The sequence below is a fragment of the Bos grunniens genome, chromosome 7 (assembly GCF_055505025.1).
Source record: "Bos grunniens cultivar Pamir isolate PY7600 chromosome 7, Bosgru_T2T1.0, whole genome shotgun sequence".
In the NCBI taxonomy this organism is placed as follows: domain Eukaryota; kingdom Metazoa; phylum Chordata; class Mammalia; order Artiodactyla; family Bovidae; genus Bos; species Bos grunniens.
The window spans coordinates 7,671,250-7,677,286 of record NC_141171.1 but is presented as its reverse complement, the minus strand read 5'-3'; positions in this window follow the sequence as shown (position 1 = coordinate 7,677,286).

Below are 6,037 nucleotides of genomic sequence, written 5' to 3'. Positions count from 1 at the left end.
ATAATTGTCATCTGAGTTAAATTCACCCATTCAGACCATTTTAGTTCGCTGATTCCTAGAATGTCGATGTTCACTCTTGCCATCTCTTTTTTGACCACTTCCAATTTGCCTTGATTCATGGACCTGACATTCCAGGTTCCTGTGAAATATTGCTCTTTACAGCATCGGACCTTGCTTCTATCACCAGTCACATCCACAACTGGGTATTGTTTTTGCTTTGGCTCCTTTCCTTCATTCTTTCTGGAGTTATTTCTCCACTGACCTCCAGTAGCATATTGGGCACCTACTGACCTGGGGAGTTCCTCTTTCAGTATCCTATCATTTTGCTTTTTCATACTGTTCATGGGGTTCTCAAGGCAAGAATACTGAAGTGGTTTTCCATTCCCTTCTCCAGTGTACCACATTCTGTCAGACCTCTCCACCATTACCCGCCCATCTTGGGTGGCCCCCTGGGCATGGCTTAGTTTCATTGAGTTAGACAAGGCCATGGTCCTAGTGTGATTAGATTGACTAGATTTCTGTGAGTATGGTTTCAGTGTGTCTGCCCTCTGATGCCCTCTTGCAACACCAACTGTCTTACTTGGGTTTCTCTTACCTTGGACATAGGGTACCTCTTCACGGCTGCTCCAGCATAGCACAGCCACTGCTCCTTACCTTGGACAAGGAGTATCTCCTCACCGCCACCCCTCCTGACATTGAACATGGAATAGCTCCTCTAGGCCCTCCTGCGCCCACGCAGTCACCGCTCCTTGGACGCGGGGTTACTCCTCCCGGCCGCAGCCCCTGGCCTTGGGCCCGGGGTAGCTCCTCTCAGCTGCCGCCCCTGACCTCAGACGTGGGGTAGCTCCTCTTGGCCGTGCTAAGTGCGCCGGTGGCAGCCGCCCATGCTAAGACCACCTTCTTACTTGGTCTTATTTCCTATTTGCTTCCCCCATGAGACATGAGCACACAATCCAGAGACCTTGTCCGTCTTGTTCATTCTGTGTTTGGGCCCCAGCGCTGTGCATGGTACAGAGTGGGTGGTCAGGTACAGTTTGTTGCTGAGGAGTGAACGACCTGGGAGGTATAAGCCCACCTCTCTATTTACACAAGAGGATGTGAAGATCAGAGAGGACAGTCGACAGGCCCAAGGTCACACAGCCAGCAAGTGGTAGAGCTTGGATTTGAACTCAGTTCTGCTGAAACTAGTGCTTATTTCTTCACTGCAGCCAAGGAAAGGAGAGATGAAATGCCAGCCAGCAGGCATTCCGCATGCTTACTCTAGAGAGACCCCTGACTGATTCTTGGGAAGTGTGTCTTTATGGTGACACAAAATAAGAACTGCTCACCTGTTTGGGCTCCAAAATCACTGCAGACAGTGACTGCAGCCATTGAAATTAAAAATACACTTGATCCTTGGAAGAAAATCTGTGACAAAACCTAGACAGTGTATTAAAAAGCAGAGATGTCACTTTGTGGACAAAGGGCCATATAGTCAAAGCTATGGTTTTTCCAGTAGTCATGTACGGATGTGAGAGTTGGACCATAAGGAAGTCTTGAGCTATGAAAAACTGATGCTTTTGAATGGTGCTGGAGAAGACTCTTGAGAGTCCCTTGGACAGCCAGGAGATCAAACCAGTTAATCCTAAAGGAAATCAACTTTGAATATTCATTGGAAAAACTGATGCCAAAGCTCCAACACTTTGGCTCCTTGATGCAAAGAGCCAACTCATTGGAAAAGATCCTGATGCTGGGAAAGATTGAGGGCAGGAGAAGAAGGGGACGACAGAGGATGAGATGGTTGGATAACATCATGGACTCAATGGACATGAATTTGAGCAAACTCCAGGAGACAGTGAAAGACTGGGAAGCCTGGTGTGTTGCAGTCCATGGGATTGCAGAGTCGGACAAGACTTGGCAGTTGAACAACAACAGTTGTACCCCTCACTGTGCCAAATACTTCTTTTTAAGATTGTGTTTTAGTGGTAGAAGTTCTAGCAGTTCAATGTGGCTGAAAAATGTACTAGAAACTTCAATTCTACTTCCTCCAATTCCACCATGATGTGCAGATTCTTCTGGATTTTTTCAATGCATATACAAACACGTTCCCCCCCCCCAACCACACACACACATTCACAAGTTTTATTTATAGATAGAATCTTTATTCACATACCATTTGAAACATACTTTCCCCTGCTATTTCTGCCTGTGTCTAATGGGATGCTTGCAACTCTCTGTGAGGTATTATCAGGTCCATTTTAGATTTGAAGAGTGACGTTCAAATGGTTGATGTGTTGTGCCCAAGCTGGTGACTCACAGTGACTGCTCCCACGTGTCTGATACAGGTTTGCCTTCTGCCTGACTCTGAATTGGGGTGGAAGGACCCATGAAATGGGACAAGAGGCAAGTGGGTCCTCTCTTCTAGCACTGGCTGAGGAATATTCCATAAGCCAAGCTTGTGTAATTTGGCAGCTGAGATACTCCTTGTTTGTTGAAAGTCCTTTGACAATGTCCCAGAACTTTCCTGTCGATGAACAGAATGTCTCTACCTCTGGCTTCCTGCCTCCTGTTCTGGTTCCTTTCCCCTTATACTGAAACCACATACTTCATCTCAGGACTGAAGCTCAGTTTCTTTTATCTTGGTGCAGAAGAATTCTGTGAGAGGCAAAGTAACAGATAAAGAGTGAAATTATTAGCTTCAGATGCTTGTGAGAGATACAAGCGGGCAGGCAGAAGGGCTTTGCCCTTAGAAGCGAGTAAGCTTTAGTTTCATAAACGAAAGAAAAGTGGTGAAGATCCCCTTCTTACTCATTTTTTGAGTAAATGTCAAGTTTTCATCATTAATTTCTCCTACAAGTCTTGAGGGGGAGTTTTTGACCCTATATGGCCCAACTGGGAGTGTCATGGTGCTATGTAAAAGAGCAGAAGGCTGGCAACATACATACATTCATGGTGAATCATCTTAGGTTTCAGTATGATGTCACCTTCCCCTAGTTTCTTTCACCTTTCCCCCACATTCCTATGGAAGCTGTGTATAGGAAAGCGGTTTTTCAGAGTCCATTATCTTATAGACCTCACCAGGCCAAATGCAGATCTCAAATCCATTGTTCTGTGGTATGCCTTATTCCTGATTATATAGACTAGTGGTCTAAGTAAGTCTGTTTAGTTTTAAAATATTTGGATTGTTGTTTAGCTGTCAGATGTTCTGGGCATCTCCTGTTTGGAGTCTAGCTTTTGGTGATCTCCATTAGTCCCTCTCTATCTTCCCCAAGTGGGTTTTCTAAACCAGCAGTGCAACTATCCTCTTCTGTCCCTTTCACTACCACCTGATCTAGGAAATCAGAGGAGCCAGGTGATAGACGAGGAAGTCCGACACTCATTTATTGCTTCCGTAAGGGGCCAGAATTTGCTGCCCATGTTGGCCTTCCCAAGTGTCAATTACATGATGTCAAATGTTAGACCCAATGTCAAAAGAATAAAACCCACCTGCTTTTTTTGTGCAGTCTTGGATTTCCACCTTGTTCTGTTCGTGGAGGCTCTCTTTCCTCATTCAGGTCTCTGCTCACCCTGGCTCCTGGACTATGGTAGGACCCCTCCTCAGGCACATAACTCATCACTGTCTGACACATCCTTGGTCATTTGTTCCATCAAAACCCATCTCCCCACAAGATGTGAGCCTCTTGACAGCAGGAATGACATCTGCAGTGCTCACTGCTTCATTTCAAGTGACCAAAATAGTGTCCAGTTCATAATCTTGTTGCTGTTGTTGTTCAGTTGCTCAGTAATGACCGACTCTTTTGTGATCCCATGGACTGTAGCCCCACTAGGCTCCTCTGTCCATGGGATTTCCCAGGCAAAATATTGGAGTGGGTAGCCATTTCCTCCTCCAGGGAATCTTCCTGACTCATGGATCGAAACTGTGTCTCCTGCATTGCAGGTGGAGTCTTTATCTCTGAGCCACCGGGGAAGCCCAGCTCATAATACGTGGTGCATAATCATATGTTTATAGCCCCAGGAGATATAGATTTTTCTCTTTACTTTATAACTGAAAACAACTCTGAGAACCAAAAGGGTTGAGGCTTTGGCTTCCTGCATCCCTTGCAGAATCCAGACTCCAGAGTCTTAAAGCAACACTTCTAATACTTGAAGAAGTGTACACAGTTCCCCAGAAGATCTAGTTAGATGCAGTTCTGAGTCTGTGTTTCCACATGGGGGTGTGAGATTCTGCATTTACTGCAAACTCTCAGGTGATACTGATGATGGGAGGGGGGTGGTTCAAGGGTCAGAGTTTCAGCAGCTGAACTTTAGAATTCACTCTTTGAAACTTTTCTATTTTCCCCAGACATTTAATGAACATGTACTACATGCCAGGCTTTTCAGTCACTTGTAATGTGGTATTTACCTAATTTTCCGGGAGGCTGGAGAAAGTTGTTTCACATGTTTGGATTCCCTCTTCTGTAAAAACAGACTCATGGATTTTATCTTGCAGGTCTATTGGATGATTGCATGAAGAACAACCACAATGACAACAACAGCAAAACAATGACTTGCATTTATTGGGCCCTTGCTCTGTTCTTTGTTTTTACACTCATGGTCTCCCTGAATGATTTCCACCATCTGTGGAGGTGGTGCTAATGAAATGTCGATTTATAGATATGGAAGGAGCAGGACTTAGTGGTTCAGGGTACCCAGGGTGAAGCCTGGGCACAGCCTGGTCTGACAGCTGTGTGGCTTTGGGCAAGTCACTCACATAGTTTTTGTCTGTTTCCTCATTTATAAAATGAAAAAATAAAAGGTTAATATACTTAGAGAACTTAAAACAGCTTCAGTGGCTTATGTGGAAAAATGCTGGTGTGATGGCTGTGGTCCTACTATAGGATGCCTACCTATTCCTGGCACACAGTAGGTCTGCAGTGAGCTGAACCCCTCTGGGCACTGGTTTCTTGTATGTCTCTTGTGTGTCCCAGGACTCTGCCTGGTTTATCATATTCTGGCTTTGCCTGCCTGACCCTGATGTGAATGGGACTGTCAGGTGGTGAAATCTACTCCTGCAGAGGGGAAGGAGATTATGCAGGGGTGGGGATGGGTCCACCCCACACCACTGGGAGTTTTAGGATCCTGCTCTTGAATCCCCTCACCAGGGTTGGGGGGAAGGAGGTTTGGGGCTCCTGATCCTTCCTGTTTTTCCATGAAATCCTCTTTGGTGCCCCTCTCAAGGCTCTCATCCAACAATCCCATTTGTCGGATGGGAAGACTGAGCCCAGGGAAGGTCGGCACAGCCCATAGTCACGGTGAGGCTGCCTACTCAGGATATTTCAGCTCCTCCCTCCCCTATGAGCCCCTTGCAGCCTTACCCTCATGCCTCTAGATGTCCTCTTCTAACTGGGCCCTTTACCCTCTGAATCTGATGAAGGTAATCCACAGCCAGGCTGGATTCTATTCTGTTCCCAAAAGTCATGTCTCACCCCAGGCCCTGGGTTGCTTGGAAATAGGACTTGAGCTCCTGCCAGGCTGTGTGCCCTGGAGACCAGAGGCTTCATAGTTCTGAGCTTCCTGATTTTGCACCTAGTGGGTCAGTCGCTCAGTCATGTCTGACTATTTGTGACCCCATGAACTGTAGCCCACCAGGCTCCTCTGTCCAAGGAGTTCTCCAAGCAAGAATACTAGAGTGGGTTGCCATTCCCTTTTCCAGGAGATCGTCCCAACCCAGGGACTGAACCCAGGTCTCCCTCATTGTGGGCAGATTCTTTACCACCTGAGCCACCAGGGAAGCCCATCTGTACATCATGTCCTTCTGGCCCACAAAGAGTCCAGGAGATGCTTCCCCTGCTCACCTGGCACCCGAACGTTTATGCTTTTGCCTGCTGCACCCTGACCTTGGAAGGGCAGGGGCGGCTGTTAACTTGAGATTCAGAGTCACCGTTTCCCGCCCCCCATCTTGTTATCATGGGAGGTACTGAGTCCTGCAGATCAATTTTCACACTATGGTACTCTGAGCTGATTTGCAAGACCTCTCTCAGTATAGCCCCTCTTACTCCAAAGTCTATTTGGGCAGCTG